General features: G+C 41.2%; 2 long non-coding RNA genes across 2 annotated transcripts in view; one reads left to right on the forward strand and one right to left on the reverse strand.

Annotated features, from left to right (window-relative positions):
- The window catches only part of LOC143687339 (uncharacterized), a 362,948-nt gene that overhangs the window by 202,293 nt on the left and 133,342 nt on the right, over positions 1-27,313 (forward strand). The gene's annotated exons all lie outside the window — the stretch shown is intronic.
- LOC143687334 (uncharacterized) lies at positions 25-26,354 on the reverse strand. Its single transcript, XR_013177495.1, has 3 exons — positions 26,311-26,354; positions 7,939-7,986; positions 25-67 (listed from the first exon to the last, which is right to left on the reverse strand). It is a non-coding gene; the product is annotated as an uncharacterized LOC143687334 (long non-coding RNA).

Here is a 27,313-nt window from a genome sequence, read left to right on the forward strand (position 1 = left end):
TCTGCATAAGTAGCTTCCAAATGTGTGCAATATGAATGAAACTCTGCCTAGCTTAATTCATCTTTCTCTGTGGGAGAACAAAGAAAATTAGGATGTATGTAATTGATGCCAAGATGACCAGAAAATACAATATGCCTTCACTGATTTATATATTCCCGCATATATAACCATAGGCCACATGATAACAAGGATCAAGCAACCCTTGCCTTCTCCCACCTCTATTCATAGCCTGGATCCCATGTTCATTCTGGCTCTACCTATTTCTTGGTCCTCTTGAGCTTGTGCTGCACCTACTTAATTGACTCCTAATGCTGAACAAGTTCAACCATCTGTTTCTCCTCTTTTTCTCCCAGGCTGCAGAATACTACTGGAGAAACCACATAGCTGTCCTGACTGGTCTCCTCACCAATCTAAGCTCTCTTGTCTCAATGCCGCTCAGTCTTTGATGCGCGTAGGTGATCCTTATGCTCTGCTCTGGTTGCTAGCCCATCCCAGTCCTCACTGTTGTAGATAAAACCATTCATACTGCATTTGGAAATGCTGGCTCAAATGCACACAATTTGACAGCACAGAGGGAGCTGCAGGACTGGCGGAAAGGCTTCTCAATAACTATATCAGCTTTGAAAGTAGTGATAGTAAAGAAAATGCTAACAGCTGCCAGGGTCTCTATTATAAAAATCTAAAAATTACCCTGTTGGCTCAAAATCTGGTCCCACCCACCCCCACCTCTGATAAAGGATTTTAGAGTTTTATACTAGTGGGTATGGTCTTTCTGCTTCCCTCCCTCCCTTGCTATCTTCCTTTCCTTCTTTCTACCCACAAAATTTAAGCAGCCACTTTTTGCTGTTATAGGCTCTGTAAAAGGAAGACCCACATCTCTGATCCCTTAGAATTTCCATGTAAATAATAGTTGACTTCCATAACATACCCCCTAAGAGTTAGAGGTGCCTCCTGAGTCTGCTGCATCCCTGATACACAGTTGTTGCCCTCTCCTCCATGAATTTATCTACATGCTTATTAAGCTTAGTTACATTCTTGGGTTGAAACCACCTCTTGGGGCTCAAGTTTAGTTCACTGGATTTCTCTTTCTGAGAAGGGAAGAACAAAGGCAGAGGCAATAAGGATGCAAGGAGAAGATACACCTGTTCAAGACAGAAACCCTCAAAGCAGCTCTTGTAGCAAACCAAACATTAAAAGTAATTTTGGCTGCACTGAGAGCTCCCTGAACTCAAAAGCACAGGTGTAGGGAGATGAGAGGGGAAGAATTATCTTGGAGATACAGTAATAAGCTAATGTGGTGTGCCTGACAACTTAGGGACTAAGAATTCATAAATATATTCATGTTTTCTTCCCAGTAAGATTGATTAAATACCCAAGCACAAAGCTAGAGGAAAAGAGAGACTGAAAGAGCAAGAGAGAGAAAGGGGGAGAGAGCTACAGAAGTTCTGGTAAAGCATATCAACTCCGGACAAAGAATACTTCATCGAACATGTAAACAGCCACTGCCTGATACATTAGAATCTGGAAGTATCATAAATTAACCTGCCAAGAAACTTCGCAAAAGGTCATATTTAACATTAATCAGGCTGTGGGAACCAGTATATATTTTCATTGCTAAAAGAGAGGAAAAAGGCCACTCTCTTTGCATAGCATTTTCAAAATCACTTCCAAATTATTAAGCAGAGAGGAAAAAAATATTTCTAGCTGTTTTAGGGACAAAGGATTGTTTCCCTCATAGTCTGGGCATCCCTTGAAAGTGGATGTTGGGGCATATTTTAAGAGGAAGGGAACATTACCTGGACCTGACTGTTCATCCATTTTCACATTAAGCCCTTTCTCCTGCTTTCATCAGCACAGTGGTCTTATTTTAAAAAGTGCCCATCCATGGGTATTAAGGGTGCTTGTGAAAGCCACACAGTAAAAGAGCCACTCAGGAGGAGGAAACAATCAACAGAAAGTTGATAGTGGAAGAAAATGAGCAGTTATTCCAGTAGTGGCGGGTTGGGCAAATAACCTGCTTTCTTTTAGGCTAGGGAATGTTGAGCAAGGGTCTAAATCTTTGAGTCTCATATTGTAGGACCATATGAGATATCGGGCCAGACATTTCTGGTACTTAGTTTCCTCATCAACTTGAATGGCTGTGATAATACTTGTCCATACAACAGAGTGAGAATGTGTTTACTTCTCTAGCTGGGTAAAATGAAGCACAAATCCAGATCACTAATTTTCTTTGTCTTTTCTCAGGATACCTGTTCTCTTGATCTGACTGTATATGGATGCTTCTGTCTTTCTTACTGGTTCTCCGGACCCTTATCTGCTCCTTTCCTGTCAACTACCTTTCCTAATTGACACTTCTAATTTCCCCCAAGACAGAGCTACATTAATATGTGCATTTATTCAACAAATATTTATTAGGCATTTGCTATGTTTGTCAGGCTTTGTTCTGGGTGCTGAGGGTGCAGCTGTGAACAAAACAGACAAACATCCCTGACCTCACAATACATAAATAAATAAACACAATAAATGAATAAATCACAGGATCAACTGACACATATAATAAAGGCAATAAATAAACAAATTGTATGATCAATCAGAAGGAGACGAGTGTTATGGAATGATAGTAGAGGCTAAGAGGTTTGGGAGCGCCAAAGCAGTGGCAATTTTTAATGCAGTGGTCAGTAGAGGCCTCATTGAGAAGGCCTCTGTTATTTAAACAGAGATTTAGGTAGGTGAGGGAAGATCCATTTGGATATCTGGGGAAAGAGCATTCCCAGCAGGAGAATAGTAAATGCAAAGGCCCTGAGGTGGGCCTGTTTCAGGAACAGCAAGGAAGCTGTTGTAGGAGTAGAGTGAGGGGGAAAGGGTCAGGCAGAGAGTGAAGCTAAAAAGGTAACCAGGGTAAGATTAGTTAGGGCCTGAAAGTCAATATAGGAACTTTGGCTTTTACTGTGAGAGAAATGGGGCACCTTTAGAGCACGAGAGACACAATTTGACTTACAAAGTTGTCAACTCAGCGTTGCTCAGGTAGCTTTAATTGGAAGGAAGAAAAATAAATTCAACCTCTAAACTCACAGGCACTGAGGGAAGCTGTGTGGACTGTGCAGGGCTCATTCAGAGCCAACCCCTCCTTTATTCATTCTTTTCTTCTGCAAAGTCCTTGTCAGCTTGTATCAGCAAGGTACAGACCAGGTGCTGTAGGGTGGAGAGACATTGACCTTGGACCAGGCTGGGTACTAGGGGCAGTTGCAGGCGTAGATGGGGAACATCCAGAGACTTTCTCAGAGATACTTGACAGGAAGCATACATGAGGAGTGATTATTCCACCTTAGAGAGTGTGGCTATGAGGATGAGACTGCTCATTACCCTTGTAGTACCCATTCTCTCCTTTCCAGACAAAATCCTGACTTTTTCAGATTTTGTCCAACTTCCCTTTGACCAGGGGTGTCCAATTCTAAGTGAAAGTCACTGAATGGGCCTTCCAGATATCCTTTTAAAGGCAGACTGATTCAACTGGAAGACTGCTCCTATGTCTCTTCCCTCCCCCTTCCTACTGACCAGAAGCTGGGTGTGATGGCTGGAGCCCCAGAAGTATCTCATGACCTTGAGGATGAAAGCCAAGAGTTCAGGATGGCAGAACAAAAAAATAGGAGGCTGGGTCCATGGAGTCCCTTTAACAATATTGTATTGCTTACATCTGGTCTTACTTTATACAATGCTGATTTCTTTAAGCTAGTGAAATTAATAGGTGAATGAAATTCTTAATTGATACAGGAAGTGATTTAGGTTTTAAGGCTCTTTTGACCACCTAAAAGTGAACACTGGTCTGGGATTCAAGTCATGGGTCTGATATGAATTCTCTGGATTATTTTGGCCAAATTACTTAATAATTATAGTAGTTATCATCAATTGTGTAATTATTTTCTGCAGTGTGCTAAGTGCTTTATTTACTTCATTATCTCATTTGAGCCTTTCAGCCATCATGTGAGATAGGTTTTATTAAATCCATTTTAAAACTAGGAGAAGAGAGGCTCATAGAGATTAAGCCCAGAGCAGGCATATTGTAGAGCTGGGGTTCCAACCAGGACTTTAAAACCCTTGTTCTTAACTACAATATAACACTCTCACTTATTCTTTCTGGATCTGCTTTCTCAGATAGATGGTAGAACGGATGGTTTTGAGCTGCCTCTTCAGCTTTGAAACTCTCTTGAATATTTAGTCCTTTTTTTTCAGTCTTGCCCATCTGAGCCTAAACCCGATGCCCCTCATACCTCTCCCCCCGGTTATGTTTCCAAGTTGTACCCTTGTCAAAGACGCTCTAATGCGAGCCTTTGCTCCTTCGGCCTTCCTCCAGCAGACAGCCTGAGGGAGCAGCCCCAGCCAGGGAGAGCAGGCGAGGACATACTGGAGACCCTGCCTGCCCCAGCCTGCTCCTGCCGGCTGGAGAACCTTCTGTCAGCCACTGAGAAAACTCACTGGGGGAGGTGGCTTCTCTGTGCAGCCAGACAATCTGTCAGTTCTGACGATCAAGGAGGGACTTGGTGGGAGCAGCAGCCAGAGCCATCCCAGGTGATAAAACTTCCCCCGGGGCACTCAGGAGAGGTGAGCTGGTGGCAAAATGTGAAGAACAAGAACTGTGCTATGTAAATACATTTACAGGATGGAGCTGTTCTTTGCCCCTCTGGGGCCCATTTCCTGAGCTGTGTGGCAGGAACTGTCTTCCTCGGAACGATTGACAGGGCCGGTGGGGAAAGCTAAGCAGACCTTGATTTCTTTCCTTGTGTTGGCACATTTACCTAATGAGGAGAAGGAACAGGCCTGGAGAGGCACTGAGACTGGGGACAACAGGTGGCCTCAGAGTGGAAAACTTGTTCTTACGGCAGTGTGGAAATACTCGGCTCTCTTTCTCCACATTCTAGTTCACCTTGGCCCAGGTCCCGTAGGGCCTTAATTTCTCTTCATGGGCTAGACAGTAAACTCCCTTTAGCCCTTGGTTGGGTTGGGGTGATGTTGCTTACGGTTAAGAAGACCCCACCTTTCTCAGTGTCCTGACTTGCCACTCAGGCTCATCTGGGAGGTGCTGCAAGGGAGGTGAGAGCAAAATTGATGTGTTTAAGATGGTGGTAACATGCCAACATGGTGGAAATCACACCTCAGTGGCTCATAACTAGCTCCTTTGATTAAAATGCTGGGGTTCTAGAGTTCTTTATGGTTGCAAATCAGCTGCCAAAGAGCTCACAACAAGCCACAAAGTTTGGCTCCTTAGCAACGGGCATTGAGGACCACTCAATCAGACCAGAGGAGTGAAATATTTCAGATCCAGTCAATGTGTCTGAGAGATGCAACACATCTCTCCAGTCCAGCCTAGGGAAGGAAGAGGAGTCGGGCTCTGATGCTCTTAATGCCAAGGTTATCTGGGTGTGAGGGTCTCTGAGTCTTATTTCTGCTCCTCAGGGCTGAGGATGGTATTTGGTTCTCTTACATTGCCAGTCATGGTCTTGAGTCCTTTTTCTGGGTAGGCCTGTGACTTTCATATGACTCTCTCTAGTCAGAGTGGGCTCTTGGTAAGGGTTGCTGGATGGTTAATGTGGGGGAATGTAGCTCTCAGAAATGTACAGGAGAAGCCAGGAGGAAACTGTGTGTTATAGATGAACGCTCTGTCAGCTCTGTCATCCTTCTGCTTGGAATCCTAGAGAGGTAGAATTCCAGAGACATAGCCTGCAGAATCCTACCCTCCAGGAAAAGTAGCAGAGGCCTCAGCTTTTGAGTCATTAAAAGTGATTGGAGAAATCCCAGTAGATGTGTTTGGAGAAGCACTCTTCTCCTCCACCAGCCTTCTGGAGATGTGGTGTCTGACCACTGGGATGTTTCATCTTGAATTTTTACAGCTCATCAGTTTGGTCTCTTGGAGGAAGAAGCCATAGACAGCTAGGATTCCCTGAGCTGCTGCCCCTGAGAAAGCATTTGTTGGGATTTGGGCATCTTCATCACAACTTTTCAAGCATTTGGCCTTTCAGTCACCCAGTTTCCCATTAATCTTTCAGCCCAAAGGCAGCTGGTGGGCTAAGCTGCAGGGCTCTCATCTCCTGAAGGGATCCTTTTTCTATTGGCTGGTGCTGGAGACATTTGGGAAGGGGTGGGGTCTGCTCCAAACTGCAGGCTGAATTTGAATTTCTTCTAGATCGAGATTCAAATAGCAGAGTTGAGTTCACATTACAAAAATGTGAACTTTTGTAAGTATCTGTGGATGATGACTGGTGAAAATGTGGAGGTCAATGAGGGAATAAGTCAACGTGAATCCAGTGTGGAGAAGGATGGAGGGAACAAGTTTCTAATGTTGACAGCAAATGAGGTGATGAGTCTTGTCCACTCCAATCCATGTCAGCATCTTACAAGCCTCCATTATAGAAGCAGGTTCGGTCTGAGGCCTTGACTGCATAGGCTTCAGGACTAACGCTCCAGCATATGACGTGGCACTAGTATTGAATTCCTGCCCCAGTGTCTCAGAACTAAAAACAATCTCAATAATCACCCTGATTATTTTAACATCCTAATTTCACAGATAAGGAAACTGAGTTCCGGTGGAACAATAAAATACTAATAGCAAATGTCCATATGTTGCTTACTATATGCCAATTATTGCCCTAAGCTCTTCCTTATTATTTCTCCACAAAACTGAATGAAGTCATTATTATCATTATCTACATTTGATACATAAGGAAACTGAGGCAACAGAAGCTAAGTAACTTGCTGAAGAATGCACAGCTGGCATGTGATGGAACTGGAAGTCAAAGCCAGGCAAGTCTGGCTCTAGAGTCCAACCTCTCAAGCACTATATGAAATCACTCAGGTGGTCAGAGTCAAGACTCCTATCCAAGCTTCCCAAGCCTCCTTCCATGTATCCCTCTGTAGACTGTCACTGTCCACATGGTAGCCATTGCCCATATGTGGCTATTGAGTGCTTGAAATGTGGCTCATCCAAACCAAGGTGTGTTTTAAGTGTGAAATACACACTGGATTTCAAAGATCCAGTACAAAAAAATGAATGTTAGATATTGCATTGATATTTTCTATTTTGATTAGTGTTTTGGACAGACATTTGTGGTAGTTAGATTCAGTTGTCAACTTGGCCAGGTGAAGGTGCCTAGATCTTTTGCTGTAGACATGAGCCAATGGTACGTGAACCTCATGTGTTGTGCATTACATCTGCAGTCGGCTAGGAGGCGTGCCTGCTGCAATCAGTGATGTTTGATTTAATCGGCTGGTGCTTAAATGAGAGAGCTCAATGTAGCACAGCCCAAGCAGCTCAGCATACCTCATCTCAGCACTCGCAGCTCAGCCTAGGCCTTTGGAGATGCAGAAAGAAATCACCCTGGGGAAAGTTGTTGGAACCAAGAGGCCTGGGGAGAAGGCCAGCAGAGATCACCCTGTGCCTTCCCACATAAGAAAGAACCTCAGTTGAAAATTAGCTGCCTTTCCTCTGAAGACCTAATGAAATAAATCCCCTTTTATTAAAAGTCAATCCACCTTTAGTGTATTGCATTCCAGCAGCTTGCAAACTAGAACAGTTATACCTCATGTTATTGCACTTATTGGGCTTTGCAGATATTGCAATTTTTACAAATAGATGTTTTGTGGCTACTCTGCATTGAGCAAGGCTGTCGGCATTCTTCCAACAGCATGTGCTCACTCCAGGTCCCTGTATCACTTTTTTTTTTTTTTTTGGTATGGGCAGGCACTGGGAATCGAACCTGGGTCTTCTGCATAGCAGGTGAGAACTCTGCCTGCTGAGCCACAGTGACCCACCCTGTATCACATTTTAATTAAGGTATGTACATTGTTTTTTTCAGACATAATGCTGTTGCTCACTAAAAGCCTACAGTATAGTGTAAACATAACTTTTATATGCACTGGGAAACCAAAAAAATTAATGTGACTCACTTTATTGCAGTGGTTGGGAACCAAGCCTGTATTATCTCCTCGGTATGCCTGTATCAGTTTAAATAAAATATATTATTATAATTAATAACTTCACTTTTTTTAGTGTAACTACCAGACACTTTAAGAATACATTTGTGGCTTATATTTGTGGCTCATATCACATTAACATTCCATGTGGGGCTAACGTTTGTGGACAGTGCTGCCTGCTGGAGAGCAGGCGCTTGGTTTCACAGTGCTGTTGAGGCTGCATCTCAGTCACTGCCCTGGTGACTGCGCTGCCTCACAAAGAGGGCACCTTACCCACATCCACCTTACCTGCCTCTGTAGCTCACACCCCTGCTCCACTGAGTAGCCAGGCTCCTCCCCTGCCACCACGATGGTATGTCATCATCAGGAGAAGGGCACACCACCAAAGTGTTTGGAAGTCAGTGAGGCATAAGAGAAAGGGCATGAGCCCCACAGAGGCATGTTTGAGTGCTGGGTTTATTATATATTAGTTATGCAGTGTAAACTCTGAGCTTCATTTTCCTGTAGACCAGAGATAAGAGTACCCACAACTTAGACTCATGGGGATAAATGATATATCATATATCAAGCACTTAAAGGCACAGTAATGTTGCACTAAAATTGCTGATCCTCTTCCTTTCATTCTCCATTTTCAGAGGGTGCCCTTATTTACCTCTTGTCACATTCACATTCTAGAGACTAAAGAACCTGCTAGGGAGAATATCAAGGGAAATAATCCTCGTTATTTTTTCACTCCTTGATTTCCATGGTAACTTGTTCGAGTCTGTGCTTTGGCGCCTCTGTGAAGAACTTGAGGCTGTTGAAAGACAGACCCTTCATATACTGCTCAGCAAGGGTTGGAACTCAGATGCCTGGCTGTAGTGCTGGGTGTGGGTGAGAGAAGGGGCCTCTGGAGCAGCTTCCAAGTTATTGTCTTCCCTTCCTTCCCCTGATCGCGGAACTCAGCTGACCCTGCCTCCAGCTCAGGCCTGGGTCAGAAACAAGGTGTGAATTTGGAACTAGGAAGGCCCCAATGATCCCATGGCTTAGAGGGGCCTGCAGTGGAGCCATAACCTGTGGTTCTGTGCTGGGAGAATGGACTGATTTCAGTACTCACCCTAGGCTTTTGGTCTGTTTGTGGGAGGGTGTGGTCCTCCACATTGGCCTCCACTTTCTTAAGGTCTCTAGACTGTGACTCTAAAACCCACGTTGTGTGGGGCAGTGAAGTCACATCAGTACAACCAGGTTCAAATCATAAAAATGCACACAAATCCCGATCCTCACCTTGTTAGTTATATGACCATGGACAAGTCATCTGATCTCACTGAACTTGTTTCTTATCTTTACAAAGAAAATAATACCTAACTCATATAGTAGTTGCAATATAAGTGGCATAATGAATGCAATGATGATTTCATGAAAAGTGCATTCTGGGGATGCTCACTGGCAACTCTTAAAATGAAGCTCTTCCTTTTGGTACAGTGTTGGTGGGAATATTTCTCCCTTCTTATTTTTGAGAATACTGTGTCTGTCACAAGAAATGGGTGCAGCAGCCCACTGAGGGAAAAATGAAATGCTGGACACTTAGTGATCTCTTCCCTTCCCTGCCCTCAACACAGTTCATTCGATGGTCCAAATCATAAACACAAGCCTGGGAAACAGAACCCTTTCCTTTCCAGAAATCACTAAGTAAAAATCAGCACATGCAAGGACAATTTTGGACTAATTTCAGCCCCTGCATGGGTTTTGAGCAAATAAATGACTTGCTGTATGCCCTTGGCCAATCCATGTATCCTCTTGGGGCTTCTGTTTCCTCTTTAATAAAACGGGATGAGTAATCCTTGCCTCTCCTTCATTTTATAATCACGCTACAAGGATGAATCAAGTAATGTCTGCAGAATCCTTTGAGGTCCTTGGAGAAATAGGCTCTATATAAATGCAAAGTATGATGTCCATTTCTATTACATAGTGTTTTGCAAATAAATATATAAGCCTGCAGCACATCCATGTCATTGCCTGTCTGGCCAGCAATTTGCCATGTACATTTTTTAGTGAAATAATCATCTCCATACATTATTCCTTGAAAGTGTGAATCCAAATCTGTAAAGTGTGAGGTTATCCTTATTACTTATTCTTTTGGGAAGCCCAGTGCACACATCTGTTCTGCCTCATTACATCTGCTGGATTTCTGACAGATCAGTTGCTGGTGATGTGTGCATGGGGGGTGTGGGTGGAGATTCCTCAATATTATCGAGGGCCAGGATCATCAAGACCAGTGAGGGTTTCCTGCTCATTGTCCTTCCCCAGTCCCTTTCCCTGACCCTCTTAATTGAGTTGTTCAGAAGAGAAGTCCTTTCATCCATTTGAAAATTTGTCTGCTTGTCCCTTCCTGAAAACTTTAACCAGTTTACTCCCTGAGTCAGGAGACAAAATAACAGAATGTGGATGCACTTGGATCTGTATAACCCTTAGAGGCAGACAGGTGTAGTCAGTTAACCCAGGAAACCTGACTTTGCAGAGGCCCTGATAATCAAACCTAATGAAAAATGTTGTGTCAGGTGGTAATTTCCTGCTCATGGTTCTGAAGCTTCAGAGATTAGGCATAGGTGAATCTCAACTCTCAGGGCTGAGTTTTCTTCCTTTTTAATAAAAACACACAGAGCGTTGGCCCATGGGGGAAAAGTGATATTGATCATGTAGTCATGGGGAAGCATTTCTGTGTTTAGGAAGACTTCTGGGTATTGTACTCAAATGTAGACAGCTGGGGTTCCTCTGGGCTTGTGTCTTTTGATAATGGCATCACCTGTACCTTTCAAGTATCGACTCTTCTCTAGAAAGCTTTGTGAGATTTTATTATGTTTGTAAAATCCCCAGGAAGTGAAGAGTTGGAACTTTGGAATCTTATATCTTTATAGAAAGCATAAAGAAAATTCTAGTTCAGTGTTCCCTTGAAATACTTAGCCCCCAAGGGTCCTGTTGCCCAACTCACTGATTATTTTGACTAAATGTTGTCACACTTCAAGTAAACCTGTGGCCATTCAAAGTCTCCCTTATTGAAGCCTCTTTTTTTATTTCTTTTTTAATATTGGGGTTTCTTCTCAGCTTTCCTACCTTCTCACTCAACCTAGCTTATTCTCTCCCATATTTATTTTACTACCATATCTATTTTTCTAGCCCAGACCTTTGCCTTTAGCTCCAGATCTGAAGTTCTAGTAGCCTATTTGACATTTCCACCTGTGTGTCTGTAGGCACCTTATACTCTAAATGTCTAAAATTGGACTCATCATCTTTCCTTCACATCAGCTCTATTTCCTGTATTCTTTTTCTTGGTTTGAGGAAATTGGGACACAAACTAAACTGAAAACTTGGGAGTCATACTATATGCCTTTATTCCATTCAATTAAAAAATATATTTTTATTGACAAATCGTCACACACATATAGGCCATACATGGTGCACAATCAGTGCCTCACAATATCATTACTTAGTTTTGAATTCATCACCATGATCATTTTTAGAACATTTGCATCACTCCAGAAAAAGATAAAAAGAAAAAAGAAAAAAACCCATACATCCCATACCCCTTACCCATCCCTCTTATTGACCACTGGTATTTCAATCTACCCAATTTATTTTACCCCTTATTCCCCCTATTATTTATTTTTTATCTATATTTTTTCACTCATCTGTCCATACCAGGCATAAGTTTTCACAATCACACATTCACATTGTAAAAGTTATGTTGTTATACAATCATCTTCAAGAATCAAGGCTACTGGAACACAGTTCAACAGTTTCAGGTACTTCCCTCCAGTCACATCAGTACACCATAAACGGTTGTTTGTTATAATGCATAAGAATAACCTCCAGGATAACCTCTTGACTGTATTTGAAATCTCTTAGTTACTGAAACTTTATTTTGTCTTATGTCTCTCTTCCCCTTTTTGGTCAAGAATGCTTTCTCAGTCCCATGATGCTGGGTCCCAGCTCATCCCAGCAATTCTATCCCACATTGCCAGGGAGATTTACACCCCTGGGAGTCATGTCCCATGTAGGGGGAAGTGTAGAGAGTTCGCCTGCCAACTTGGTTTAAAGAGAGAGAGGCCACATCTGAGCAACAAAAGAGATTCTCTGGGGGTGACTCTTAGGCATAATTTTAGGTAGGCTTAGTCTATCCTTTGTAGGAATAAGTTTCATACAGGTGAACCCCAGGATCGAGAGCTCAGTCTATTGATTTGGTTGTCCCCATTGCTTGTAAGAGTATCAGAAATTCTCCAAATGGGGAAGTTGAATATTTCCAGGGGACTTTGAAAATACTTCTTTATTCACTTCCCAAATTACTCTGGGATATATCAGGGTACCACAGTAACCTGGACAAAACAAGCTCTCATGCCCTATTCAAGATTCCATGTACTTACAGTGTTCAACTAAACTGACCATACAAATAAAATTAGGTAATGTGCTACCCAAAATATAAATTTTGCACCTCCAATCAATGGTGAAATCATGTTGATTTCCCTCAAATCCTCTTTTCCATCTACTACTATTCTAGTTCAAACTCTTGGAACTCGTTTTTGAACTGCTATGATAGCATCACAACCACCACCACTTGTCAGGTCTTGCTGCAACCCATTGCTTTTTTCAAGGGGCAAAACTGATCATGTACTTTAATGGTTCAATAGTGTCTTTAGAATATAGTTTCTTCATTGTTCTGCCTTTGTATCTTATCTTGCCAACTTGAATGCAAGATGTCTGAAGGCAGGGACCCTGTATTATACTACCTGCACAACTTAGATTTCAGTACAGAGTGAGCATTTAACTGTCTAATAATAAAAAAGGACTACTCTCCATGGTGCTTGTGGCATCCTGATACTTCCAATCTCACCTTGCCATCCTTGATACTTCTATGCCTCTGTGTCAGAAGAAATATTTTGTTTGATATGCATGTGTACCATTTAGCTTTGTATAGTAAAAAATATAATATCTAGTCTTTGACCTTCCACCTTGCAAGTCCCATAGACTCTATTTGCAAAAGAAGCCATGTGTTCTAGTGGAAGGTCTCAGTAAGGGAGCAGAGATGTTAGGAACTTTGTATTCAAGTGCTGGTTTTGCCTGTAACAGCCTCCGGGCCTCAGGATTCTCAGCTACAAAATGAAGGGGCTGGGAAAGATGATCTTTCAGGCCCATGTTCTTTCTGAAACTCTTGGATCTGGAATGTGAATCACTGGCCTCAAGGAGAGCCAGGTGGACAAGTATAGGAACTTATTGGGAAAATGACCCCGAACACATGCAACAAGATAGATAGATCATCCTCTCATACAAGGGAGAACTCATATTGCCTTTTCTAGGACACCATTCTACTCCATTTTTGTTCTTTAAACTGAGCCAGAGAACTAGCACATCATGTCACAGATACAGGACTGGCTAAGAAGACAGTCCCAGTGTTCACATCTGTCATGGTTAGGGACAGGTGTCAACTTAGCCAAGTTGTGGTACCTGTTCATCTGATTGGGCAAGCGCTGGCCTGTCTGTTGCAATGAGGACATTTCATAGGATTAGGTCATGATCACGTTAGCTACATCCACAGCTGATTCCATTTGTAATCAGCCAAAGGGGAGTGTCTTCTGCAATTAGTGATGCTAAATGCAATCATGGGAAGCCTTTTAAGGAGGACTCAGAGGAGACAGGTTGCATTCCTGCTTTGGCTGGTGAGCCTCTCCTGTGGAGTTCATCCAGGCCATCCATTGGAGTCATCGGCTTCACAGTCTGCCCTGTGGATTTTGGACTCTGCGTTCCTACGGTCACATGAGACACTTTCATAAATTTTATACTTGCAAGTGTTCCCTGTTGATTCTGTTTCTCTAGAGAACCCTAACTAATACATCTTGGTACCAGGAGTGGTTCTTAAGGAACAGAATCTTAAAAATGGGTTTTTATGAATGGTTTTCTACTCTGACTGGGCTCAGAGACACTAAGGACTCTGATTCTCGTAATCAGAATGACACTCCCAATCCATGGACTGAGTTGGCAAAGGAGATAGTCAAAATATCATCATTCGATTCTCCTAATGCTTCGCTTGTACGAAGCCAGACTCTGGGGGATAATGTTTTTGACACCTTTACAGAGTTTTGTAGAAATAAGAGTTATAGAGATGGTGGTTGGTTGTTGTTAGATACACTGTCTACATTAAAGGGTGAAAGGGATGGGCTTAAGGCTTCAAACAAGAAGCTTAAGTGCTGTCTGAAAGATGTAGAGGTTTCTATGAGTATCCTGAAGGAAAATTTTATTTCCTGTAGCCATAGACTTGAGATCTCTGAAAATCAGACTCAGAATCTTATTGTTAGAGTAGCAACTTTACAACGTAAACTGAAATCTCAGTCTTGCATGGTGTCTGCCGTTAAAGTGAGGGCATTGATTGGAAAGGAGTGGGACCCTGAAAAATGGGATGGTGACATATGGATTGATAATGATGTTGGGGGTGAGGTTGAAACCCTAGACCATGCTGAGCCTTCTTTAGATAACCCTGTAATAGTCTGCCCTGAGGACATAGCCGCCCACCTCCAGCCTGCCTTGAGGAATTGGCCAGCCAACCTCCTCCTGAAGGGATTAGCCCTAGAGTTATTAATCCTGTTTCACCAGATGAAACTGCAAATGAAAGCCCTGAAGCAAATGGCTTGGAAGATATTTCTAATTCTTTTCATGACCCACCCCCACCACCCCTCATTTCTTCTAGACCTATAACTAGACTAAAGTCCCAACAGGCCCCTAAAGGTGAGGTACAAAGTATCACACATGAGGAGGTACGTTATACTCCAAAAGAACTGTGTGAGTTTTCCAATTTATATAGACAGAAATCAGGGGAATATGTGTGGCAATGGATTCTAAGAGTGTGGGATAATGGTGGGAGGAATATAAGGCTGGATCAGGCTGAATTTATTGATATGGGCCCACTAAGCAGAGATTCTGCATTCAATGTTATAGCTAGAGCAGTTAGAAAAGGTGTTAACAGCTTGTTTGGGTGGTTGGTTGAAACATGGATCAAAAGGTGGCCAACATTACCTGAGGTTGAAATGCCAGAACTGCCCTGGTATAATGTAGATGAGGGGATCCAGAGGCTTAGAGAGATTGGGATGTTAGAGTGGATTTATCATGCAAAGCCTGCTCTTGCACCCCAGGAATGTCCAGAGGATGCACCTTTTACCAGAACAGTGAGAAATAAGTTTGTGAGACTAGCACCATCATCCCTCAAGAGCTCTGTGGTTGCACTTCTCTGTAGGTCAGATATTACTGTAGGAACTGCTGTCACTGAGCTGGAATCCTTAAACACAATGGGGATGACAGGATCCCGAGTTGGCAGAAGCCAGGTGGCAGCACTTAATCACCAAAGACAGGGTAGACGCGTATTATAATAGACAACAAACTCAAAGGAGGCATCAAAATTATATGACACGCAGAGATTTGTGGCATTGGCTAGTAAATCATGGGGTGCCTAGAAATACAATAGAAGGGCAGTCTACTAAATTCTTGTTGGAGCTGTATAAACAAAAGAGTTCTAGGTCAAGGGAACAGAAGTCTAACCTGAATTACAAAAACACAGAGTCACGGCCCCTTAATCAATTTCCAGACTTGAAACAGTTTACAGACCCTGAGCCCCTTGAATGAAGGGGAGGCCAGGTCCCTATGGGGGAGAAACCTGTTACACTGCCACAAATTTATACTGTTGACCTTCCTCTAAGTCTTCCCCAAGGAGACCGACGGCCTTTTACCAGGGTAACTGTGCATTGGGGAAAAGGAAATGATCAGATATTTCGGGGATTATTAGACACTGGTTCAGAAGTGACATTAATTCCAGGGGACCCAAAACGTCACTCTGGACCACCAGTCAGAGTGGGGGCTTATGGAGGCCAGGTGATCAATGGAGTTTTAGCTCAGGTCCGTCTCACAGTGGGTCCAGTGGGCCCCCGGACCCATCCTGTAGTTATTTCCCCAGTTCCGGAATGTATAATTGGCATAGACATACTGAGCAACTGGCAGAATCCCCACATTGGTTCTCTAACTCGTGCAGTGAGGGCTATTATGGTGGGAAAGGCCAAGTGGAAGTCACTAGAACTGCCCCTACCAAGCAAAATAGTAAATCAAAAGCAATACCATATTCCTGGAGGGATTGCAGAGATTACTGCCACTCTTAAGGACTTGAAAGAGGGGTGGTGATTCCCACCACATCCCCATTCAACTCTCCTATTTGGCCTGTGCAGAAAACAGATGGGTCTTGGAGAATGACAGTGGATTATCGTAAACTCAACCAGGTGGTAACTCCAATTGCAGCTGCTGTTCCAGATGTAGTATCATTGCTTGAGCAAATCAATACATCCCCTGGTACCTGGTATGCAGCTATTGATCTGGCAAATGCTTTTTTCTCAATAGCTATTAGTAATGACCACCAGAAACAGTTTTCTTTCAGCTGGCAAGGTCAGCAATATACTTTCACTGTCCTACCTCAGGGGTATATCAACTCTCCAGCCCTATGTCATAATCTTGTTCGCAGAGAACTTGATCGCTTCTCCCTCCCACAAGACATCACACTGGTCCATTATATTGATGATATCATGTTGATTGGACCTAGTGAGCAAGAAGTAGCAACTACTCTAGATTTACTGGTAAGGCATTTGCGTGTCAGAGGATGGGAGATAAATCCAACAAAAATACAGGGGCCTTCCACCTCAGTAAAATTTCTAGTGTCCAGTGGTGTGGGGCATGTCGAGATATCCCTTCTAAGGTGAAGGATAAATTGCTGTATCTGGCCCCTCCCACAACCAAAAAAGAGGCACAACGCCTAGTGGGTCTTTTTGGATTTTGGCGACAACATATTCCTCATTTGGGTGTGCTACTCCGGCCCATTTATCGAGTGACCAGAAAAGCTGCTAATTTTGATGGGGACCTGAACAAGAGGAGGCTCTGTGACAGGTCCAGGCTGCTGTGCAAGCTGCTTGCCACTTGGGCCATATGATCCAGCAGATCCAATGGTGCTGGAAGTGTCAGTGGCAAATAGAGATGCTGTCTGGAGCCTTTGGCAGGCCCCTATAGGAGAATCACAACGCAGACCCTTAGGATTTTGGAGCAAAGCCTTACCATCTGCTGCAGATAACTACTCTCCTTTTGAGAAACAGCTTTTGGCCTGCTACTGGGCCTTAGTAGAGACTGAACGCTTAACCATGGGCCACCAAGTTACCATGAGACCTGAGTTGCCTATCATGAGTTGGGTGTGTTGACTCACCAAGCCATAAAGTTGGGCATGCACAGCAGCACTCTATTGTAAAGTGGAAATGGTATATACGAGATAGAGCCAGAGCAGGTCCTGAAGGCACAAGTAAGTTACATGAAGAAGTGGCACAAATGCCCATGGTTTCTACTCCTGCTGCCACATTACCTTCTCTTTCCCAGACCAGAGCTATGGCCTCTTGGGGAGTTCCTTACAGTGAATTGACTGAGGAAGAGAAAACTCGGGCCTGGTTTACAGATGGTTCAGCACGATATGCAGGTACCACCCGAAAGTGGACAGCTGCAGCATTACAACCCCTTTCTGGGGTGTCCTTGAAGGACAGTGGTGAGGGGAAATCCTCCCAGTGGGCAGAACCTCGAGCAGTGCACCTGGTTGTTCATTTTGCATGGAAGGAAAACTGGCCAGAGGTGCATTTGTATACTGACTCATGGGCTGTTGCTAATGGTTTGGCTGGATGGTCAGGGACTTGGAAAGACCATAATTGGAAAATTGGTGACAAAGAGGTCTGGGGAAGAAGTATGTGGATAGACCTTTCTGAGTGGGCTAAAAACATGAACGTATTTGTGTCCCATGTGAATGCACACCAGAGGGTGACTTCAGCAGAGGAAGATTTTAATAATCAAGTGGATAAGATGACCCGTTCTATGGATACCAGTCAGCCTCTTTCCCCAGCAACTCCTGTTATTGCCCAATGGGCTCATGAACAAAGTGGTCATGGTGGTAGGGATGGAGGTTATGCATGGGCTCAGCAACATGGACTTCCACTCACCAAGGCTGACCTGGCTACAGCCACTGCTGAGTGCCCAATCTGCCAGCAGCAGAGACCCACACTCAGCCCCCGATATGGCACCATTCCCCGAGGTGACCAGCCAGCTACATGGTGGCAGGTTGATTACATTGGACCACTCCCTTCATGGAAGGGGCAGCAATTTGTTCTAACTGGAATAGACACATACTCTGGATATGGGTTTGCTTTCCCTGCACACAATGCTTCTGCCAAAACTACTATTCGTGGGCTTACAGAATGCCTTATCCATCATCATGGTATTCCACATAGCATTGCTTCGGATCAAGGAACACACTTCACAGCAAATGAAGTGCGGGAATGGGCACATGCTCATGGAATTCTCTGGTCTTACCATGTTCCCCATCATCCAGAAGCAGCTGGATTGATAGAACGGTGGAATGACCTTTTGAAAATTCAATTACGGTGCCAACTAGGTGGCAAAAACTTGAAAGGCTGGGGTAATGTTCTCCAGGAAGCTGTGTATGCTCTGAATCAGTGTCTGCTGTATGGTGCTGTTTCTCCCATAGCCAGGATCCATGGGTCCAGGAACCAAGGGGTGGAAATGGGTGTGGTGCCACTCACTATTACTCCTAGTGATCCACTAGGAAAATTTTTGCTTCCTGTCCCTGCTACCCTGAGTTCTGCTGGTCTACAGGTTTTAGTTCCAAAACGGGGTGTGCTTTCTCCAGGAGAAACAACAGTGATACCACTGAACTGGAAGTTAAGATTGCCACCTGGCCACTTTGGGCTACTTATGCCTCTGGATCAACACACCAAGAAGGGGATTACATTATTGTCTGGGGTAATTGACCCTGACTATCAGAAGGAAGTAGGACTGCAACTACATAATGGAGGTAAAGAAGAGTTTTCTTGGAATATAGGAGATCCCCTGGGGCGTCTATTAGTACTACCATGCCCTGTGATTAAAATCAATGGAACACTGCAACAACACAATCCAGGCAGGACCACTAATGGCTCTGAGACTTCAGAAATGAAGGTTTGGGTCACCCCACCAGGCAAAGAACCATGGCCAGCTGAAGTACTTGCTGAGGGGAAAGGGAACATGGAATGGGTAGTGGAAGAAGGTAGTGATAAATATGAACTTCGACCACGTGATCAGTTACAGAAACGAGGACTGTAATGCTGTTTTGTTTGCGTTATACTATTTAAGTTGTAAGATATCAAGTTTAAGAATGAATGTTGCCCAAGGATTTGCACGCTATTCTGGAGAGATTTAATGTGTTTCCAGTTATATGCAGGACAGTTGAGTATTGTCAGGTAAAAGAAAAAATGTGTGCTTATTTGTTTTCATTTGGAAATTAAGTATGGTCTAAGGTGATATATATATATAGGTGCCAAGTTGACAAGGGGTGGACTGTCATGGTTAGGGACAGGTGTCAACTTGGCTAAGTTGTGGTACCTGTTCATCTGATTGGGCAAGCACTGGCCTGTCTGTTGCAATGAGGACATTTCATAGGATTAGGTCATGATCACGTTAGCTACATCCACAGCTGATTCCATTTGTAATCAGCCAAAGGGGAGTGTCTTCTGCAATTAGTGATGCTAAATGCAATCATGGGAAGCCTTTTAAGGAGGACTCAGAGGAGACAGGTTGCATTCCTGCTTTGGCTGGTGAGCCTCTCCTGTGGAGTTCATCCAGGCCATCCATTGGAGTCATCGGCTTCACAGTCTGCCCTGTGGATTTTGGACTCTGCGTTCTTACGGTCACATGAGACACTTTCATAAATTTTATACTTGCAAGTGTTCCCTGTTGATTCTGTTTCTCTAGAGAACCCTAACTAATACAAAATCTCTCCACTTTGCCACTCAGCCTAACATTCCTAGCTCTCATTTCCCTATCTCATTTATTATCTGACTTTATCCTCTGATCAAGTGTCTTCCTCAGGGCGCAACCATCCTGTCCCACTCAGCCTAGACTCTTAGAGGAGCTGGCTACACTCAATTTATAATTAGATAATGTCATTCATTATGCTTGGTGATATTCTGTTTTATAACATCTACTTATCTGATATTAATATAGACACTCCATCTTTTAAAAAAAATTTTTTGTAGATTTTTTCATTTTTTGCTTGGGCAGGCACCAGAAATCAAACCTGGGTCTCTGGCACAGCAGGCAAGAACTCTGCCACTGAGCCACTGTTGCCTGTTCTCTTTTTTAAAATTTTAAAATAAAAATAAATGTTCCCCATTTTAACCACTTTCAGGTATACATTAAGTGGTGTTAATAATAGTCATAATATTGTACTACCATCACCACCATTCATTACCAGAACATTTCCTTTGCTCCAGATAGAAACCATGTACCCATTAAGCATTAACTCTCCATTCTGTGCCCCCACACCTGGCCCTGGTAATGGGTAATCTACTTTATGTCTCTGTGAATTTGCTTATTCTAGTTGTTTCATTTACATGCCCTCATACAATGTCCATCCTTTGTGTCTTGCTTATTTCACCCAACATTCTCTCTTCAAGTTTCATCCATGATGTTACATGTGTCAGAACTTCATTCCTTTTTTATGGCTGAATGATATTCTATTGTGTGCTGTGGTGGTGTGGAGCTACATGTACTCCAGAGAAGCATGTTCTTAAATAATCATTCCTGTGGGTGTGAACTCACTGTAAGTAGGACCTTTTGATGAAGTCACTTCATTTAAGGTGTGGCCCATGATAGGTCTTAAACCTATTACTGGAGTACTTTATAGGCAGAATGAAATTCAGACAGAGAGAGAGAAAGCCACAGGGAAACCAGACAGAAGCTGAATATCAATGGAACCCAGAAGAGCAGGGAGAAACCAGGAGACACTGCTGTGTGACTTGCCATGTGACAAGATAAGGACTAAGGATCATCAGCAGTGCTGGAAGTTGCCAGCTTTTGGAAAGAAAGCATCACCTTGATGATGTCATGATTTGAACTTTCTTTTAGCTTCAAAACCATGAGTTAATGAACTCCCGTTGTTTAACTTGACCATTTCATGGTATTTGCTTGAGCAGCCAAAGAAACTAAAGCATATATGTACATACCAAATTTTGTTTATCCATTCATTGGTTGATGGACCCTTGAGTTGCTTCCACATTTTGGCTATTGTGAATAATGCCACAATGAACATTGGTGTACAAATATCTGTTTGAGTCCCTGCTTTCACTTCTTTTGGGTATATACCTAAAAATGGGATTGCTGGGTCATATGGTAATTCTATGTTTAAATTTTTGAGTAACTGCCAAACTGTTGTCCATGGTGGTTGCACCATTTTACAATCCAACCAACAATGAACAAAGATTCTTATTTCTTTGCATCCTTGTCAACACTTATTTTCCATTTTTAAAATAATAGCCATGTGAAGTGGTATCTTGTAGTTTTGATTTGAATTTCTCTAACGGTGAATAATGTTGAACATCTTTTCATTGCTTATTGTCTATTTGTATATCTTCTTTGGAAAATGTCTGTACAAGTCCTTGGTTCATTTTTTTATTGTTGAGTCATAGGAGTATTTATATATTTCAGATATTACACCTCTACCAGTTATATGTGGTTCTAAATTAGTTTTTTCATTAGAGCTGTTGTAGGTTTACAGAAAAATCATGCAGAAAGTACAGGGTTCCCATATGTTCTACTCATAATATAGTTTTCTCTACTATAAACACTTTGCATTAGTATGTTCCAGCTTTCTTTGGATTAGTGTTTGCATGGTATACCTTTTACTTTTAGTTTATCTCATCATTATATTCAAGATGGGTTTCTTGTAGACAGCATGTAATTGGATTATTTTTTTTTAATTATCCAATCTGAACATTTGTCTTTTAATTTGCAGGTTTAAGCCATGTGCATTTAATGTAATTATTGATATGGTTGGATTTAGGTTGATCATTTTATTATTTCTTCCTGTTACTCTTTCACCTTTTCTTCCTTTTAGATTTCTTGGATTTTTTTTAAGTGTACTGTTTTAATTTATTTATTGACACTTTGTCTTTATTTCTTTGTATTGTTTTTTAGTGGTTGCTGTAGGGATTCAAATGTACATAGCTAAACTTTCATAGACCACTTAGAGTTAAGATTTTACCACATAAGTAAAATGTAGAAACCCTACAATGATAAAGATTCCTTTACCTGTGCCCATTTTGTTATAATTGTCATATATATTACATCTACCTGAAAATGTACTGTATCTACATATTTTGAAAAATCTACCATACAATGCTGTGATTTTTGCTTTCAATAGTTTAAGGAACTTAAAGGAGAGAAAATCATCTATTTTATCCCATTTTCTTTCTTCATTCCTCAAGTTCCAAGTTTCCTTCTGGTATTATTTTCCTTTTAGAGTGGGTTGCTCTCAGTTTTCACTCATCTGAGTATGTTGTCATTTCACTGCCATTCCCAGAGGATGTTTTATTAGATTTAAAATTCTATCAACAGTTCTTATCTTTCAGCATCTTAAACATACTATTCCACTTTTTCCTGTCCTCCGTGTTTTCTGATAGGAAATCCAATTAGAAATCCCCTAATGTTATTTCTTTTCCTTTGGTTGCTTTCAAGATTTGATTCTTATCTTTGGTTTTCAGTTGTTTAATTATGATGCATGTGGGTGTGGCTTTCTTTGAGTTTATCTTATTTGGGGCTTTCTGAGTTTTCCATATCTTTAAATTTACATCTTCTATCAAATTTTGGAAATATTTGGCCATAATTTCATTAAATATATATTTTTTCTGCACCAATCTCTTTATTCTCCCCTGCTGTGACTCTAGGGGTATTCTGCCAGTTTGAAACCCCAGAAAAGTAGTGTTCTCCAATCCTGATTCATTATTGTTGAGTGGGATCTTTTTGATTAAGTTATTTCTATGGAGCTGTGACCTATCCAGCTGTGGGTGGGACCTTTTGATTAAGTGGTTTCTATGGAGATGTGTCTCCACCCCTTCAAGGTGGGGTTGCTTACTGTAGGCTTTTAAGGGGGAACAATTTTGTAAAAAGCTTCAGAGCTGACATGGAGAGTGATATTTAGAGATAAAGAAAGAAAACACCCTCAGGGAAGCCATTTTGAAATGAGGAGCCCGAGAGAAAGCTAGCAGATGCTGTCACATGCCTTCCTAGCTGCCAGAGAAACCCAAATGTCTCAACTCTTACTTGAGTTAAGGTATGTTTCTCTGGATGCTGTAGTTTGGGCATTTCTATGGCCTCAGAACTGTAAACTTGTAACTTAAAATATTCCCTTTTTAAAAGCTGTTACATTTTTGGTATATTGCATTCTGGCAGTATTAACAAATAAAAACGGGTATGAATTTGAATGTTTGATATTATCTGATAGGTCCCTGAGGTCCTCTTTTGAAAATATTTTTGTTCTCTCTGTTTTTGAGATTGAATAATTTCTATTGATTTATCTTCAAGTTCACTGACTTTCCTTTATTATCTCAATTCTGTTAAGCCTATCCAGTGTATGTTTTATTTCTAAATCTTCCATTTGATTCTTTTAAATATATTTTTCCTCTGCTGAGATTTAAAAAAATGTTTTTATCATTTCAAGAAGACTCACCTTTGCTTCTTGGGGAATGGTTACAATAGCTGTTTTAACATCTTTGTCTAATAATACCAACATCTGTCATTTTAGTGTTGGCATATGTTGATCATCTTATTATCTTCCCTTGAAAATTGGTCACATTTTGTGCTTCTTTGTATGTTGATTAATTTTGAATTGTTTCCTGGATATTTTGGATGTTATGTTTTAAACCCATGGACCCTCTTAAAGTCTTCTGGAAAATGTAAATTTTTTTTTATAAGCAGGCATTCAACTCAGGTTCATACTGCAAGTTTCATCTCATCTCCTGTCGGTGATAATTTTAATTTTAGGTCAGTTTAGAAAGCCTTTCCTAATGCTTTGGGTGTATTCAGTCCCATTCTGTAGTTAGTCTGGATGGACCATGAAATACATTATAGTTCAGATCTCAAAGTCTTTGCTATGCTACTTTGGATGTGTCTTGTTCATGTGAAACTCAGAATGTGCAGATTTAAACTTTGAATTAGGCTTATCCTTCTTGCAGCTTCATCCTTTCTTGGTTTAATGTTACACTCTCTGGCTCCCAGAAACCTCTTTTCCCATTCCATTGGAAAAAATGATACACCCAACCTCCAGAGTTTTATCTTCCTGAAGTGTCATCATTCGGTTCCATGTGACAAAAGTCACCTTTGGCACAAGAGGGTAAGAGGAAAGGAGAAATATACATAATGCAGATTTCCCCTACATTTTTTTTTTATCACAGAAGTTCATTTTTTTTGGTATGTCTTGCCAGAAATACAGGGATTCTTTGGAATATTAGCTGACTGTATTGTCACCACATAGTTCCAAGATCAAGTCCATTTTCAGGGCATGCCCAAGAGAGAAAAATAGAAGAAAACTCCTAGGGATTCCCTCTATACGTTCTGGTTTACAAATACCCCATTTCTGGTCCTCTGACCAGAAAGATGGGTTTCTCTTGGAGATTTTTCTCCTTATGCCTCCTGTGACATTTCATGATTGGGACAGCACTTGGGTCAAAGACAGTCAATAAAAGACAGGAAAAAAAAAACCCCAGGAAACTCAACCCCATATATATTGCTTCTTTGAGTTTTGACTCCCCTCTCCAATATGCTTACTACTATTTACTTTTAAGAGTCCTCATGTAATTTTTTTTATATTTTGTGCAGAATATTTGATTGTAATCAGTGGGATAGACTGCAGTGAACTTACTCCATCTTGACTGAAAGTTTTCAGTTTTTTGAAGGTTCATTTATAATATTTTCTTTTATTGTTATTGCTCTTTGTGTCCATCTACTGACTTGAGTTTAATTTGCTTTTGGTTTTTTAAGATTTAAGCTTAGAGAATTGATTTTAGATCTTCTTTTCTAATATAAGCATTTGAAGATATAATTTCCATTTACAAACTGCTTTAGCTGTGTTTTAGTTTGCTAATGCTGCCAGAATGCAAAATACCAAAAATGGAATGGCTTTAAAAAAAAAATTTTATTAATAAAACCAATCAACATACAATATGAACATTCTTTCCTTTTCATCACATAGTTGTATATTCATCATCATGATAATTTCTTAGAACATTTGCATCAAGTCAGAAAAAGAAATAAAAAGAAAACAGAAAAAAATTCATACATACCATACTCCTGTCCCTCCTTTTCGTTGATCGCTAGCATTTCAATCTACTAAATTCATTTTAACATTTGTTCCTCCTATTATTTATTTTTAATCCATATGTTTTACACATCTGTCGATAAGGTAGATAAAAGGAACATCAAACACAAGGTTTTCACAATCACACAGTCACATTGCAAAAGCTATATCACTAAACAGCCATCTTCGAGAAACATGGCTACTGGAACACAGCTCTACATTTTCAGGCAGTTCCCTCCAGCATCTCCATTATACCTTAACTAAAAAGGTGATATCTGTTTAATGCATAAGAATAACTTTCAGGATAACTTCTCGACTCTGTTTGGAATCACTCAGCCACTGACACTTTATTTTGTCTAATTTCTCTCTTTCCCCTTTTGGTCGAGAAGGTCTTCGCAATCCCGTGATGCTGAGTCCCAGCTCATGGAATGGCTTTTTTTTTTTTTTCACATGGGCAGGCACCAGGAATCAAACCCAGGTCCTCTGGCATGACAGGTGAGCATTCTTGCCTGCTGAGCCACCGTGGCCCTGGAATGGCTATTTTTAAAATTTTTTTTTATTACGTATCCTTTACTGGCTCTCTACTCTTTTTTTTTTTTAATTTTTTTTTATTAATTAACGGAAAAAAAGAAAACAAAGAAATTAACCCAACATTTAGAAATCATACCATGGAATGGCTATTTTAAAGGAGATTTATTAAGTTACAAGTTTACAGTTATAAGGCCTTAAAAATGTACAAATTAAGGCATCCAGCAAAAAATACTTTGACTTAAAAGAAAGGCTGATGTCTTTCACCTGGGAAGGCACATTGCTGGCAGTTGCTGGCCTTTGTTCCTGGTTCCATTTCCTTTAGCTTCTGATTCCAGTGGCTTTCTCTTTCAGGATCTGTGTATCCTGACTTAGCCACACCAGGGTAAAACTCTGGGTTTCATCTCTTAGCTTAGCATCTCATGAAAAGGCACATGGCAACTTCTGCTGGGCTCCAGTTCCCGTCTAGCTTCTGTTGGCTCTCTCAGCTCCTGGCATCTCCTGGGGCTTCTGTACTTCCAAACATCTACATCTAAGCTTTCTCCTAAATGTTTCCCTGGGCTGGCTCTCTTAAAAACTCCAGTAAACTAATCAAGACCCACCTTGAATCAGCAGAGTCACATCTTCATCTATTCAAAGGTTCACACCCTCAATTAAGTGGGTCAATCTCCGTGGAAACAATATAATCAAAGGTTCCACCGTAAACAATAGGTCCAGATAAACAAAGGTTCTGCAAGATTGACTCAAGATTGAAAAAACATGGCTTTTCTGGGGGTGCATAAATATTTCAAACCAGCACAGACTGCATCCTAAATTTTGATATATTTCTTAACTTTTCCTTCAATTCAAAATATTTTTAAACATTCCTATGATTTCTTCCTCCACAAGTGGCTTATTTAGAATTAGATTATTTTATTTTCATATATTTGAGGATTTTCAGATATTCTATTATTGATTTTTAATTTAACTCTGTTATGGTATTACTTAAAACTATTCACATTCATTGAGACTTGCTTTAAGGCCCATCATATTCTTAGTGAAATTTCATGTGCACTTGAAAGGAATACATATTCTTTTTTTAAAAAATATTTTTATTGATAAATCAACACACAAACATTCCATACATGGTGCAGAATCAGTGGCTCACAATTTCATCACATAATTGTATATTCATCACCATGATCATTTTTTAGAACATTTATTATTTGTTTATTATTATCTATATTTTTTACTCCTCTGTCCATACCCTAGGTAAAAGAAGCATCAGACACAAGGTTAAGAATGCATATTCTACTGTTGATGCAGAAAGAGTTCATAAATTTCTGTTTGGTGAAGTTGGTTGGTAGTGCTATTCATGTATTTTATATGCTTACTGTTCTGTTCTATAACTATTGAGAGAGAACTGTTGAAATATTTAATTATAATTATAGATTTGTTCATTTATTTATATTTTCCTGACCTCATGTAAACATCTCTCAGCTCCATGGTCATTGTTTTCCCAGTGACTTTTGAATTTCACTTTATACTTGTGCCACTTAGTATTTGACCAAGAATTCCTTCTCTAAGAAGCTCTCTCCTCTCAGAGGCTCTGCCCTCAAATTCCTG

The sequence above is a fragment of the Tamandua tetradactyla genome, chromosome 1 (genome assembly GCF_023851605.1).
Source record: "Tamandua tetradactyla isolate mTamTet1 chromosome 1, mTamTet1.pri, whole genome shotgun sequence".
Taxonomy (NCBI): domain Eukaryota; kingdom Metazoa; phylum Chordata; class Mammalia; order Pilosa; family Myrmecophagidae; genus Tamandua; species Tamandua tetradactyla.